We start from the raw sequence: 14,808 nt of genomic DNA, 5'->3' as shown, positions 1-14,808 counted from the left end.
ATCAAGGGACACCTCAGGATCAGTATGCTTCGCAAGTGGTTTGCCAATACCCAGTGACCTAAGTTGTCGCCATATGGAACCAGTGTTAATGTTTTTGTTTAAATGCTGGAAATAATTAAATACTCTTGTATTCTTATATTCTAATTCGGACTAGTAACAAAGCAATTGGTCTGGACTGATTAGGTCCAGCTAGTGACAAATACATTAGCTGTGTTCATCTATGTAGCACTTCAGGAAATTATCCATACTGTTGAATTTAGATAACTGATGCATCTGAAACTCAGATATACATTAAAACATAATATCCAAAAGTCAGGAATTTTCAATAGTAAATGTAGTTATATTTGTATGAATTTTTGGTATTTGTACAGCCCGTAGACCGGCGCAATTTGTAATGTTACAAGTGAGTGGAATTAGTGAAATTATACGTGGGGAGCGTTTCAGAGGAGAGATATGTTCTTTATGATGTCCAGGAACCCACCATCCCGCCCCAAGAAGCACATTTACTTTTATAACCTAATAGAGATTATTACATGCCATGTTCATTTCTGAAGTAGGCACTTGTATTCTTATTGGCCAATGTAAAGTGGCACGTGATCTCCTTCCCGTCAAGTATGTTGATGATAATCCGTTACCAACCGCAGCACAATAAAATCATCTTTTCTAGAACATATCCTACCCGTATACGAAACTAGGGGCCTAACGCCACTTCACGGTATCTAACCATCCTGACCAATGGTCTTGTACACAGTAAGAATCCTAACCGTCCAGACCAATGGTCTTGCCTACATCCTAGCCTAACCGTATACGAAACTAGGGGCCTAACACCGCTTCGCAGCTTCTAAACGTCCAGACCAATGGTCTTGTCCACAGCAAGAATCCTAACCATCCAGACCAATGGTCTTGCCTAGGTCCTATCCTAACCGTATACGGAACTACGTCCGCTTTGCGGACGGCAATGACGGGGAACAATTCGAAGCATAGTTCCTAAGTACAGAGGTTGGCAGCACTGAGCACAGCTGCAGAACATCCTTTCCAACAAGGCCGCGTGCGAGAAAACAAATGACAGTCGTTACGCGTCTGTGAATAGCGGTCCACGCGCTGGACTAATGATGAATTCTTAAAAATTAACAAAAAGTATTGAGGGCATTTTTACAATGGAGACATCTAGGCATGACTGCATTGTCCTTTTGCTTCTGCTGATTCTTGCAGTTGATATGATAGTGCTGTGCACAAGGCTGCCAACTCTTGAACGTTAATTTATCATTAGGACTAGTGATAAGGCTAGTGGTGTGGATTGGTTAGATCCAGCTGGTGACAAAACCATTGGTAGGGATTGATTAGGACTGGCTAATGACAAAACAATTGGTCTGGATTGGTTAGGTGTGGATATTGCAAAAACCATTGGACTGTGATCAAGCCAAGGGGGTCTGGTGGCATAAACCCACCCCCCAAGTTAGGCCTCCAGCATTCTATAAGGCAACAGCAGCATAGTCTATGTTGTCATCGGCTGTAACTCGATCCGAGTATACATAACTTCTTCCTGCATACATTGCCCAGTTCAACTCAGTTTATGGATGTGTTTACGAGACTAAACAGTCCAATCCTGGCATAAAACATACGCCCACACAAATCGCACTGACTGGATGGAGGAGGGCAGGGTTATAAGTGACAGGGTTTTCTTGCTTGCCGCTTGGCCTCTTGATGTCTGCGGCCTTCTCTTTCAAACAAGTGGGCAGCAGTGGATGTCGTGTTCTGTCACGGTTAACGGTCCACAGCACATTCTTCCCACATTTGTATATGTATACCAGTTGTCTTCATGATGTGTTTCAGGGGCTCCATAAGGTCTACTGCTGGAGCAAAGTTCACCATAAAGAATTTGGCAGGGAAGCCTGGTATCACCCATGCAGTGAACATGACCTAACCATCTCAGCTAATGAGTGATGATTGTTGCCTCAATGCTATTTAGCTGTGCTTTGTCAAGCACTGCCATGTTGGTCACATAGTCCTTCCACTTAATATTAATATTAGTCAATGTAGGACAGTGACAAGAAGCTGAATCAAATTTTCATTTGGGCTAGTCACAAAACAATTGGTGTGGATTGGTTAGGTCCAGCTGGTGGCAAATACATTTGCTGTAATTTTATTAGATGCAGGTTGGTAATAGAAAGCATCTGACTTGATTGCTGGGAATAACATCATATCAGCTTGTGTCACAGCCAGTTACTGAATTTCTACCAAATATAGCTAACACAAATTACGTGGAATTCCAAAAATATTTTACCTGATTGAGAAAGATTATATGTTTCTTATTTCTACGATATGAAGTTCTCTATTAAGACAGACAAGATTGGCAAAAGTAAATGATTGAGACTTGAATGTTACCCACAATTTTTTAGAGGCTGTAGACACAGTGTAAAATGATAGAAATCGCAATTCCTTAATGAAGAAAATGTGTGCTTCGGGAATGAAGAATGGCAGGTATTAAATAACATTACTGTTTGATTGATTTATTGATAAATAGGATGTGACAGCCAGAACTTCAGGAAATTTCACTCAACTATACTGGAACGCAGGAAAGCTGATGGATTGGAATCAGGGCTAGCAATAAGATACAACAACAACAAGATTCCAGAGAGCAAGGGCTCTATTGAGAGGAACAATACATAGATAATTATATTGGTGAATTAATGTCAAAGGTCTGAAAAAGAAATAGTAATTACAGTTGTTTTACATATGCTTCGGCTATCACTATTTACTTAACAGAGAGGACTGCATTAAGTAGGTGGATTAATATCAAAGTAACAACACAGGAGGGAGAACTCTTTCAACCTGTACGATGACTTAGGTTATAAAAATAAAATGTAGGCTACTTCTAGGGACTGGGTCCAAGAGAGTGAAAATATCTCTCCTCTACAAAGTACTCCACATAAGATTTGTAATATTTCAAATCCATCATAATGTTATAAAACTTAGGGTGCAGTTACTGAAAATCTACCGAACAGATTTAGCACAAATTATGTTGAATTTTGAAAATGTTTTACCTGATTGAGAAAGATTATTATTTATTTCTTATTTCTAAGAAATGAAGAGAAGATTGGCAAAAGTAAATGATTGAGACTTCAATGTTACCCAAAATTTTTTAGAAGTTGTAGACACAGTGTAAAATGATAGAAATCACAATTCTTTAATGAAGAAAATGTTGGAGACGGAATAAAAATGTACAACGTATGAGGATAAACAATTGCATATTAACATTAACTAAGACATGCCTACCACTTCGAAAGCAAAACGGATGTGGTGATGCAGGTTAGTACACGTAAATTACACCCTGCTAAAACTTACATTAATCGCTTAACGAACGAACTTCGCTCCTATCAGCCAGAATGTGGAACCACGGATCCCCTCCGGAGTGTTCGTAAACTTCTTGAAAAGAACACTGAATACAATATTTGTATAGTCGTTGTCTGCGTGAAATAAAGACCAGGAAATACAGCACTATAGACTCAGAATCGAGATACTTTCAACTACCGCCAACAAAGAGTTCTCTTTACTGAGCTTCCTCACCCGCTCATTGCAACAAGTTCGAATAAGAAATGTTTAAAAATTCATTAAAAGCATGGGCGCCCATAGAATAGTTTGTAGGGAAGGGGGGGGGGGGTTGACTTGGGGGGGTTGTAGTATTTTTAATATTTTGGAAGATGAATGTTGACTTGTTTTCCACGATAGAATACCACACAAGGTATCCCCTACCACTTCTACGTAATACCGATTTTTAAACCATTTTCTTGAAAGAAAGACACCTGACTAACGGTATATTAGGTGTTTCCGTTCTCTGAGAGCTAGAGGGGGTGTTCCAACCTTGCCCCCGGGCATGGGCGCCCATGATTAAGAGTATTAACAAATACTTTAATATGATAATACCGGACAGCTTGCAGTTTTCAGCGAGAAAGTCGATAGTGCTGCTACCTACATGGCTTGGTGTGACTAACTCTTCAGTAACATATTGCCATCTGTATGATTCTTGGCGTTTTGGCGTGTTGTTTATAATGTATCAGTGTTTGTCACTAAATAATCTTACATTGCAGTTAAGCTTATATTCCAAGAAAAGCGTTATGCGCTGAACAAATTCACGAACAAGATAATGGTATGGGAACTGATCAGGACCGCAAGTATTAGAAAAAGTAATGACCTCGCATCTATATTGACGTTACGTTCTATGCCCCTTACATTAAGAAATCAATCAGATACTCTACTGAAATATTGGTGGGACGTAAAACCAATAACATTTACAAATATGGAACTCTAGTACACTCAAACTTGAGGGTCCACATTGTTAAATAGTAGGCTACCATAAATTTCACAGTTAAAAACTTGTGGGCCTGTAGCGTAGTGGTTATCGTGGTAGTCTTGAAATTGAAAGCCATGAGTTTCGAATCCACTCGGCTCTTTTTACTGTAAGAAAATAATAATAATAATAATAATAATAATAATAATAATAATAATTTTCTTTACGCCCCACTAACTACTTTTTGGGATACGCCGACGTACCGGAATTCCATCCCACAAAAATCTTTTTACGTGGCAGTTAATCTGTCTGCACGAGGCTGGAGTATTTGAGCACCTACAAATACCAGCGGACTGAGCCCGGATCGAACCTGCCAAATTCGGATCAGAAGGCCAGCGCCTCACCCGTATGAGCCACTCACCCCGGCGTAAGAAAATTATTTCAGTGTATTATTTTCCTAGGCTTGAGCACCAGTCCAACTAATTTAATACGCATGTAGGGTAATTCTTCATGCATAAATATGTGAAAGAGACTTTAGGAAATTATGAACACTTCTTAAATGTCAGGCACATCGTAGGTCAGTCACGTAACCCCAATATGTAGGCTATTATATATATACAGATTAGTATTTCTGTCTTCAGAGGTGAAACAGAACATTCAAAGTCCGGCAAAGGTGAAACAGCAGCTTGTGGTGAGTTGTTCTGTAGAGTTCGGGAAGATTGGCCGGGTACCGAAGAAGAGGGAGAATGAAAAGGGAAAGAAGAAGAAACAATGGACCAAAACTCCTGTTCCTTAATTACACCTTCTCTTTCCCGAAATCTTCATAAACCATGGATAGTGTTAAGGTATCTGCCTCCTCTGGCGCTTTGGTCGAATGGTTAGCGCTTCGTGGCCCTTCTCTTTCTTTTGATGATACCTTCATTCTTCGGAGTTTTGGTCCTCTTCCATTTCCCTTCTGAGAGGATGTTTGGCCAGTTATACTTCCTCTTAAAATAATAATCACCACCACGGAATGGTCAGCGCACTGGCCTTCGGTTCAAAGGGCCCTGGTACGATTCCCGGCTGAGTCGGAAATTTAAATCTCCTCTGTTAATTCGTGTAGATCGGGGCCTACGGGTTTGTATTCGTATTCATACGCCTCTTCAAATATATACAACATATCACACTAAAAACAACCACAGAAACACGCAATAGTAAATACATATATCCTTCCACATAGGGTTGGTGTTAGGAAAGGCATCCGGCCGGAAAATTAGGCTAAGTCTACACAAAGTGCTGCCCAAGGTAAATGGGAAAAGTCTAGAAAGAAGAGAAGAGAGTAGTAGGTGAATATTCCTCCCAGAGGCTAGGCAGATACTCAAAGAAATTCTGATTTTAATTTTTAAGACATAGCGAAACGCACGGCTAACACAGTGCTCGTTTGGAGTTTATGAAGGAGGCATTTCATATTTTAAATTTTAATTCTTAATTATTATGATTGTTCAGTTATTTTAACAAAAATATTTCCAATGTGTGTAGATGCATTCCTCTCAACTGTAGCATAGATAAGTATGCAGTTCCTGGGCTTGTCACACCTGCACGCTAGATGTCACCACCGTCGCTGTTCGCACTCCGCTCAATGCCGTTGAGATAGAGCTGTCCGGTATTGGTGTATTAAAGTATTTGGTATTAACTTCCAGGGGCGTATGCTGGAATCAAGATAAGTAACAACACAGGTGGGAGAACTCTTTCAACCCGTACGGTGACTTAGGTTATAAAATTAAAATGTACTTCTAGGGACTGGGTCCAAGACAGTGAAAATATATCTCCTTTACAAAGTACTCAACATAATATTTGTATTATTTCACATCCATTATAATGTTATAAAACTTAGGGTGCAGTTACTGAAAATCTACCAAACAGATTTAGCACAAATTATGTTGAATTCTGAAAATGTTTTACCTGACTGAGAAAGATTATTATTTTTTTCTTATGTCTTCAGCGTTTTGAGCTGCAACCACTAGGCACCGCAAGTAGTCTGCTGTGTTGTCAAGGCTGCTTCACAAGCTACTGCCAATGTTCAATCCCTGGATCAGTGGAGGTGGTATCCTAATTGAAGTCCAGCTGTATGAGTAAATGGATAGAATGCTTGCCTTTGGTCCGATGGCCCCGGTTCAATGTTCAGAATCAACCCCCTCATACTGTTAATTCCCCTGGCTTGGGGACTGGGTATTTATGACGTCTTCGCCAGTTATTTTATCCGCATTAGGTCACCATCAAGCCTATACAGATGCCATTTATTATTATTATTATTATTATTATTATTATTATTATTATTATTATTATTATTATTATTATTATTATTATTATTATTATTATTACGACAAGGTCTCAGCCACTGATTGTTTTAAATTCATATCCGTCCATTCATTCTTCGTCCTCATGTTTAGAATTCTGGTCAGTGGAGGATTTTGGACTTTCAAATTGTAATTACATTTCGTCTCATTTCGTACCATTAGGGGCCGATTACGTAGATTTTAGGCCCCTTTAAATCCTCGAACCGGTAGCTGACGACAGATCGGCAGGTGCTCGCCTATCTCAACCGCCGCATACGATAAGTAACGTCTACTTTACCAGTAAATACAGATAGAAGAAGTTGTGAATATTTCCATTAGATGGCAGCATTCATCAGGCATATTTTCTCTTTGGAATTTGGAATGTTTCGGTGTTAAATATAATCAATCAATCAATCAATCAATCAATCAATCAATCAATCAATCAATCAATCAATCAATACTGATCTCCATTTAGGGCAGTCGCCCGGGTGGCAGATTCCCTATCTGTTGTTTTTCTAGCCTTTTCTTAAATGATTTCAAGGAAATTGGAAATTTATTGAACATCTCCCTTGCTAAGTCATTACAATCCCTAATTCCCCTTCCTATAAACGAATATTTGCCACAATTTTTCCCCTCGAATTCCAGCTTTTCTCAATATTGTGATCCTTCTTACGTTTAAAGACACCGCTCAAACTTATTCATCTACTGATACCATTCACCGCCATCTCTCTGCTGACAGCTCGGCAGCTTGCCTCCTTTCTTCCATGTTTACCCAGCCCAAACTTGGCAGTATTTTTGTAACAGTACTCTTTTGTCGGAAATCACCCACAACAAATCGAGCTGCTTTTCTTTGGATTATTTCCAGTTCTTGAATCAAGTAATCCTGGTGAGGGTCCCATACACTGAACTCATACTCTAGTTGGGGTCTTACCAGAGACTTATATGCCCTCTCCTGAACATTCTTACTACAACCCTCAAATACCCTCATAACCATGTGCAGAGATCTGTACCCATTATTTGCAATCATATTTATGTGCTTACCCAATGATGATCATTCCTTATACTAACACCTAGGAACTTTCAACACGTCAACGCAGTACTTAAAACTGAGAGGATTTTCCTATTTGTAAAACTCACAACCGGACTTTTAACCCCGTTTATCATCATACCATTGCCTACTGACCATCTCACAACATTATCGAGGTCATTTTGCTGTTGCTCACAATTTCGTAAATTATTTATTACTCTGCACAGAATAACATCATCTGCAAAAGCCTTATATCTGATTACACACATCATTGATATATGCAGGGTGAACAAAAAATGCCGCACTGGAGGTCGGCGTGCGATTCCTTATCCCATTTCAAAACAAAAGTTTCTATAGCCAAATTGGATATGGTGCTGTTGGAAAACAAGTCGAAAACGAGAAGCTGGTAACACTGTCACATCCTGCAGCGCATTGGAATGTAATAGAAAAACGTGCATCATCCCGTCCTACCGCACCCTCCGTCGCAGCTCACTAAGTAGCAAGGATCATATAAGAGAAATAGATCCGCCAATCCTGTATAATAAATTCAACTGAGAAAACAGGTCATGGAAGCTATAGTGGCGTCTGTATCTCCACCAACGTAAGGAAATAAGTACCTCGTGATAAACTTGATAATGACAGTTGTTACTTTGTTAAAATTTTAATAAAGATATAATGATTGCATTTCGGTAGGAAAGTTGTATCTAAAGCTTCTCTCGTGTACTTACTTGAAAAGTATATTGCAATTACCGTATTTGTATGTTGGCGATACTGTTATATCGTTGTTTCACCGTTCGCATTTTAATGTAAATTTACATCTATTAAATAATAAATGCAACATTGATTACTGAAAACCCCAAAACGCCCATACTTGCCTAAATAACGATCTAACATAACCTCATTCTTTCGTTCGTTGAACCCTTCCCAACATTTTCATGTATGGGAATGGAAAACACGAGAAGGAAAGGAAGAAGTAAAACACAGCATAATGCACACAGTTTATATTTTGAATTTATTTATTCCAAACAGCAGGTAAGAAGCACAATCACACAGACGTTTACTCGCAACAGCTAGGTAGTTCAATGTGAAGTACGTTCATGATCATAATACTAATTCGAATCTAAACAAATGTCCGTCTAACAAGCACTATTACTGTAACGTGAAAATGGGAACTAATATTTATTTGGCATCATGGAATTACAACTTGGAAATATCTACGAGAATTAATTTATATTTCTGGCACGTGTACTTGTGAAACGAGACGTTATCTATCGCTCATTGTTTGAGACTGTCATTTAGTTGGAATTTTCCATGCACACTTGATTCAAACTATTTTTCTTATTATTACGTATTTCCTGGATTAATCTGAGTGGCTAGATTTTGATCGAGGGCCGTACGGCCATGCGCACAGTGTGCGACTTGGAACGCTGGGAGCAGTGTGGACTTCCGGCGTGCTCAAGGAGAGCGCCTAGTGGGCAGTCGGTCCGCTGTGTTCGAGCTTTCAACATGGCGCTGATTAGACGCGCTCGTATAAAGACAACTTCATGTTGCCAGAAATTGCTAATAATGGAGAGTGAATCGCCAGGATAAGTACGACGCTATTAGGGCTATGTCCTTTATTTGTTTTTATATCCACGTGAGCTTCAACCATTGTATTTCATTACTGTAAGTAGAAAACTTAGTGTTAGTGTTTACCGTTAACCAGATGCGAAGTGCAGATGTGTTGTAAGTTGGATATCTTAACTCTAACCAAGTAAGTACTGGAAAGCATTGTTTATTCAAGTGATCTTGTACAGCCAAGGAGCACATCTTCGAAATGTCTGTTGGTTAATCAAAAGCTGTAAACGTCTGGTAACAAAATTTACTGTAACGGGTAGGATTTAAATTTGTAAAAGTATGTAACAAAATTTTACGGGAACTTGGAATCGCTAGGTATGCGTGTATGAGGCTGTAGTTCGTGGGTGTTGTTTAAACTTACTGTGGTGGTACGTATCGTGTTTGCCTACTTATTCTTGGTGGTGTTTATTATCATTATTATTGTCGACATTATTATTATTTTATTATTATTATTCTGTTCATTTAATTTAATTTACCTGCCTAATTTTCTACGTTGTTCGTATTTACCTTCTACCTGTTACTATTGCCTCAACTTGGTTATTATTTAGATGTGATCGTTATTTGCATTGTTGGGACTTAAATTAAATGACACCTCATATATGCATCCTGGCGTGATCCAAAGCCCCCTCCATTCTAAATTATTTAGACAGTTGGCGTACTGTTTAGCAAAAGTAAATGTGATTTCGTATTGTAACCCATGGGAGTAATACAAAAATTATTATTATGATTTTAATAAGATTGAGTATGTAAAAGATTGAAATTTGCTGCTCGATATTGAACTTTAAATGCGCCAAACTCCTTACGTTTGCCTTTCTCATTCTACTCCTTGTTTGCGGCTTCTTGCCATTGTTATTATTGCATGATGGTCACCGTATGATGAGATGTTGGCTTGGCGTCTGTAAATGTCTGTCCTGGGGTGTGCTCCGAGTTCTATGTGGGAACGGATTATGTTTCTTTTCCATTGATATTTTCTAATTTGGTTGGGATAGTAACCCACTTTGTTTTATTATTATTTAATCTGGTTTCCTTTAATTATGTAGTTTTTTATTCGCGGTTTGTGCCACTGATTTTTAATTGTTCGCTATTGTGTGTGTTTTTCTTGTGCGTGTATCCTCTTACCTGTTTGTAGTGTAGCAAATTTTAATTTTAAGCAGAATTTATATCGCTGGCCCGCATATAGGTTGCAACCAAATTTTAAATAAATTTTTAATATTTCTGTACGTCAGGTAACAAGTTAGTTATGAATTTTCAAACCTTAATTTTGGTGGAAGCCTATGTTTATGTGAGCTTCATTTCACCTTGATTTCCATGTTTTTTTAATATCCTGTTTATCTCTTTTAGTTTAATTGTGTTTTAATTTTTCTAAGAAAAGGGAATATATCTATTTTTAACTGTCCATATATTATACCGATTTTCAAATTTTATTTACCAAGTAAATTTTCCTTATTTTAAAATTTAATCTGATCTCTCATTTGGTAGTTAACAATATTTACCTGGGAACCTATCAACGTTAATGATAAGATCCTGCCCTTTTTATTCATGCCTTTGCCCTCCACGCTTCATATTTTGTGCTGCTGCCCTTACGGTAAGTATTGTGCTTGTTTTTTTCTTGTTGTTTGTGCTGTTTTTATTTTGATGTTTAGTGTTCTTTTGGTAAGGTTGCAATTACATACCGTACGACCAAGGTCCCTTCGCGCGCAACGATAACGGTGTTGTGTTTTGAATTTGCTGTACCACACAACTGAATGTGTAATGCCAACCTATGCCTTCTAAATTAACCCTCTAAAAGAGAATTTTTGTTCTCATTAGTTGTCGGACATTGAGTGGCTCATCTCGGAACTGCTTCGGACGCTCCCTATGAAGTGTCACCCCCTGCTAAGTAGACTGCTGGGTTATCAAACCCACATGCACCTTAGAGCTACGGCTCGAATCTATGTCAGGTTGTTCCTTTTCCTCTTTTGTGTGTGTGACGTCAGGTCCCTAGTTTCCGTCGTGTAACTGTGTTTGTAACCATGACATCCTGTTGTCACATGACACTATTCGAACACATGACAGTGTGATCCATTCAACTGAATGCATGAGTCGATTAACCACACAGTGCGTAACCATAAGCATGTAGGGCGGCTTCCTGATGGAGTACACAAACGGCGAATACGTCGATATGCTTTTAGTGATGGGTTGATCCGATAACCAAGCTTCTGCTGCTGCTCGTGAGTATGTAGCACAGTACCCTCAAAGGCGCCATCCCGATAAGAATGTTTTTCGTCGCCTTGAGCAACGCATGCGGGAAACCGGTAATCTTAGTCCACAAGTAGTGGACACAGGTCGTCCAAGGACTAGACGTACTCCACAAACAGAGGACGATATTCTTGAAGCCTCTGTGGATCAGTGGTAGAGTGTCGGCCTCCGGAACCCAAGATAGCGGGTTCAAACCCGGCAGAGGTGGTCGGATTTTTGAAGGGCGGAAAAAGGTCCATTCGACACTCCATGTCGTACGATGTCGGCATGTAAAAGATTTCTGGTGACACATTTGGTGTTTACCCGACAAAATTCACTATTCTCAGCCACAGACGCCCAGGAGAGTTTCGGTTTATTCGGTCTGCTATCTAGTGGGCCTAGAGTAAAACGGAACGTCAAAATTGATGGCGTCGAATTGAAATGTCTGCACACGGTCGCTGAGGCCATACGATTATTATTATTACCAATAACCTCGGCGAAGTACCTGTGATATTGCAAGGCAGTTCCAGGTATCTCAAACACTGGTTGTTGACGTTTTGCACGACGAAACACTCCATCAATATCATTACAGGTTAACTCAACACCAGCTGCCAGAAGACCGCATTCAACGAGTACAGTTCTATCAATGGCTTTTGCAACGAGTTGAAGATACCTAACATTTTATAAAGAATGTGATATGGAGTGATGAATGTAGCTTTACTGGGGAAGGTATTTTCAACCATCACAACAGCCTTTATTGGTGTGACCACAACCCACATGTCACCGTGAACATGGATTTCAGGCACGCTTTGGCACAAACCTGTGGGATGGATACGTGGGAGGAATGCTTTCAGGCTCTTACCTATTGCCGGAACAGCTGAATGCGCCCCGCTATCGTATGTTTCTGGGCAACACCTTGTCTGACGCTTTAGAAAACGTTCCACTTGGTGTTCGGCGACAGCTACGGTTTCGGCATAATGAAATGTCGTATGGCTTTTAGTGCCGGGATATCCCAGGACGGGTTCGGCTCGCCAGGTGCAGGTCTTTTTATTTGACGCCAGTAGGCGACCTGAGCGTCGTGATGAGGATGAAATGATGATGAAGACAAAACATACACCCAGACCCCGTGCCAGTGGAATTAAACAATTAAGGTTAAAATCCCCGACCCAGCCGGGAGTCGAACCCGGGACCCTCTGAACCGAAAGCCAGTATGCAGACCGTTCAGCCAACGAGTCGCACTTCAGCATGATGGTGCATCGCCACACATTTGATGACTGCTTAAGTTGTTAGATGAAGCGTTTCCAGGGAAATACATTGGTCGTGGAGGTCCAATGTTCTGGCCCCCACGTTCCCCGGACCTTAATCCACTAGAGTTTCATTTGTGGGGCACTTAAAGGAAGACGTTCATAATACTCCACCCATGGATGTACAAGACTTAATAGCACGCGTGCACGCTACATCTGCAATGGTGGATGCAGGTGTGCTGCGTAGGGTCCGGTAAAGTATGCTCCAGCGAGTGGCTAAGTGTCTGTGAATGCAAGATGGTCGCTTTGAACATCTGCTGTGAAGTGAACGTTGTTCATAAGTATAAGTACCGTCTCTGTGAAGATTAGACTGGACGTTACATGTACACTATGGGATTATTGTGCGTAGCATAATGGGCAATCCAGTGTAGCCTACCTACTGTACTGTATTGTGTTTCCTTGTACCGCATTGGATAGAGACGATGTTATTGTATTGTGACATTTTGGTCTACTGTGATCGGCCGTGAATTTTATAAGACCGGACTGTACCCCAGGTGTCTCGCGCGGTGTGCCGACAGAGAAACACAAAGGGATGATTTTTTTTCCAAATAAATGGTGTAACCTGCTGAGGAGTGAAAGAACATGTTATTACCACGAGAGAAGACGAGAAAAATTTTAATACAGCCGATCCTTTCACCCACGACAAGTATTACATTTAAAATCTTTCGTCAGATTAACACGTCAGATCCGACATCCTAATAGTCACTCTCCAACAAGTATGCATAAAACCGTGATACCATACTTCAGGAAGGCACGAATAGTAATAATTGAAAATTAAGTTAATTAGGAAATTAATTATATAATTATTTAACAAGAAATTAACGGACATCTCAATTACAACGCCGAGGAATTCAGGATGTCAGTTGAACCACGAGGTGTGACGTCAGAGCTCGGAACATCGGTGGCAAGCTAGTACTGGAATATTCGCAGTCATTCTCTCAAGTCTGTTTCGCTGCTGTTCTCTGCTGGCTGGGTGATTGCTCGGGAAGCTACTACAGAAGATCTCGTACAAGCCTGGACAGCTGTTGTTCGCTCTACGAGGGGAGCCGTGTTATTTCAGTGCGGCTTTAACAGTTCATTTCAACATCCTCACAGACGTCAATAGTGTTAGGAAAGAAGGCACGTATCATCCTTTGCTAATTGTGAAACCACGAGTTCGATGCATTTGTGTTAATATTTTTGTGAAAGTTTCAGCGTACTACAAGTAATACGAGTTCGATACCGGCCAAGGACATGGAAGCCTGCAGTGTGAAGTTCGTGTGCCTTGGAGACATCACTTGGATCATGATGCAGCACTAATAACCCAGAACCGACGCCAACGACGTCCTAATGCCTTGAATCCTGCCTAGAAGAACACCATGGTCATCAAGACATCCAAGTTTAGTCGACATTTCATTTATACTGGGTATTATCTGTTCTATGTAGCTGTAGTATGTAGTTAACTTTCTTCTTGAAGGGATTATCAATTGTACAGTAGTTTGAGTAGCTTTTTGATATCTTTACCCTGTTAGTGTCTGCCGTTATTCGATGTTGGAGTTGCGGTTTCACTTACTACGTGATTTTAAGGTGGATGATGACAGGGTGTCAACATCATCGGCCATGCGGGTTTCAAATAGTAATGTCATCGGACATGTATCTGATTTAAATATCAGCCATCTACTAATCTTTAAGGAATTTTACATTTCTATTCGGTTACTATGATATTGAGGATTGTGTAAACGTGATATTTTCATTCTTCGAAATATATTTCTCTTATATTTTGCCCTAAAGTGTTTGCTATATTTCACACGAGGCAACCGGCTCATCTGACATATTAACGCTGTGCTAACGATACGGATAGCTTTCTTTGAATCCTATTTCATACTTTTTTAAGGAAGGATAGTATCTTATTATTATATTTATATGTGGTTCAAGTCATTTATGTAAATGTTCCTGTAATATTTTGAACGGATGTTGCGAGTTATTTTCGCTATTTTACCTCTCACCTTGTGCCATGTGGTGAATTATGGCATGAATTATGCTGATTTTATGTGCTATTTG

The 14,808-nt window shown here is 39.9% G+C and overlaps 1 protein-coding gene across 1 annotated transcript in view; it reads right to left on the bottom strand.

Moving 5' to 3' along the window:
- The window catches only part of LOC137502869 (uncharacterized), a 67,528-nt gene extending 64,448 nt beyond the window's left edge, over positions 1-3,080 (bottom strand). Inside the window, exon 1 of the mRNA XM_068230027.1 lies at positions 3,045-3,080. The gene's annotated coding sequence lies outside the window, so the exon portion shown is untranslated. The remainder of the gene's footprint in view (positions 1-3,044) is intronic.
- Positions 3,081-14,808: the final 11,728 nt, after the last annotated feature.

This window comes from Anabrus simplex, chromosome 13 (assembly GCF_040414725.1).
Source record: "Anabrus simplex isolate iqAnaSimp1 chromosome 13, ASM4041472v1, whole genome shotgun sequence".
Lineage (NCBI taxonomy): Eukaryota > Metazoa > Arthropoda > Insecta > Orthoptera > Tettigoniidae > Anabrus > Anabrus simplex.
Note: the sequence above shows the minus strand (reverse complement) of the source record. Positions and strands in the feature narration are given on the sequence as shown.